This window comes from Lathyrus oleraceus, chromosome 5 (assembly GCF_024323335.1).
Source record: "Lathyrus oleraceus cultivar Zhongwan6 chromosome 5, CAAS_Psat_ZW6_1.0, whole genome shotgun sequence".
Taxonomy (NCBI): domain Eukaryota; kingdom Viridiplantae; phylum Streptophyta; class Magnoliopsida; order Fabales; family Fabaceae; genus Lathyrus; species Lathyrus oleraceus.
In genome coordinates, this window is record NC_066583.1 from 570,356,166 (window position 1) to 570,357,621 (window position 1,456).

At 42.4% G+C, this 1,456-nt stretch overlaps 1 pseudogene; it reads left to right on the top strand.

Annotated features, from left to right (window-relative positions):
• The first annotated feature begins 913 nt into the window (after positions 1-913).
• Positions 914-1,013, top strand: LOC127089152 (uncharacterized; annotated as a pseudogene).
• Positions 1,014-1,456: the final 443 nt, after the last annotated feature.

Sequence of the window (1,456 nt, forward strand, 5' to 3'; positions counted from 1 at the left end):
CTTAGGTTCACTTTCCTCAGTGGATTTCTCAGGGTTTTGGTTTTCTATCCTTGGATCAGACGGTCCTTCTACTTCCGTTCCACTTCTTAATATAATTGCATGAGCTTGGCTTCTCGGATTAGGTTGGGGCTGTCCAGGGAATGTACCAGTTGGTGCAGCAGTAGGTGCTTGTTGTTGAGCTACTTGAGATATTTGTGTTTCTAACATTTTGTTATGGGTAGCCAAGGCATCTACTTTGCTTGCGAGTTGTTTAAGTTGTTCGCCAGTGTGTATGTTCTGGTTTAAGAAATCTTTATTGGTTTGTTGTTGGGAAGCTATAAAGTTTTCCATCATGATTTCCAAGTTGGATTTTCTAGGGGTATTATTGTTAGGATTTGGTTTCTGATATCCCGGAGGTATAGATGGGGTTTGATTCGGAGACTGTCCGGGTGCGTATAAAGCATTATTACTCTTATATGAAAAGTTTGGATGGTTCTTCCAATTTGGGTTATAGGTATTCGAATAGGGGCTTCCTTGAGCATAGTTTACCTGCTCTGTTTGGATTCCAGTCAAGAGTTGACATTCCGCAGGAGTGTGGCCTTGGATTCCACAGACCTCGCAATTCTGAGTTATAGCAACCACGGCGGTTGGTGGTGATACGTTTAAACTTTCAATTTTCTGGACCAAAGCATCCACTTTTGCATTAACGTGATCAAGGTTACTTATCTCGTACATGCCAGTTTTCGGTTGAGGTTTTTCCACTGTTGTTCGTTCGGTTCCCCACTGATAGTGGTTTTGGGCCATGCTCTCGATAAGCTGGTAAGCGTCAGCATAAGGTTTGTTCATTAGTGCACCACCTGCAGCGGCGTCTATTGTTAACCTTGTATTGTATAAGAGACCATTATAAAATGTGTGAATTACTAACCAGTCTTCCAAACCATGGTGTGGGCAAAGTCTCATCATGTCTTTGTATCTTTCCCATGCTTCGAAAAGAGACTCGTTGTCTTTCTGTTTAAATCCGTTTATCTGGGCCCTTAACATAGCTGTTTTGCTTGGCGGAAAATATCGGGCAAGAAAAACTTTCTTCAACTCGTTCCATGTGGTGACTGAGTTGGAAGGGAGAGATTGAAGCCATCTTCTAGCGCTATCTCTTAATGAGAAAGGAAAAAGACGAAGTCGAATTGCCTCTGAAGTGACACCATTAGCTTTAACAGTATCAGCATATTGAACAAATACGGATAAATGAAGGTTTGGATCCTCGGTAAGATTTCCAGAGAATTGGTTCTGTTGCACAGCCTGCAACAGCGAAGGTTTAAGTTCAAAGTTGTTTGCTTCGATTGCGGGCGGAGCAATACTTGAATGCGGTTCATCTTGCGATGGAGCGGCGTAATCTCTAAGAGCACGAGCTGGTTCTGCCATCTCGGTTAAAGAAGGAAAAATGTTTTTGATATCAGGAAGGTTTATAGGAGGGAGATTG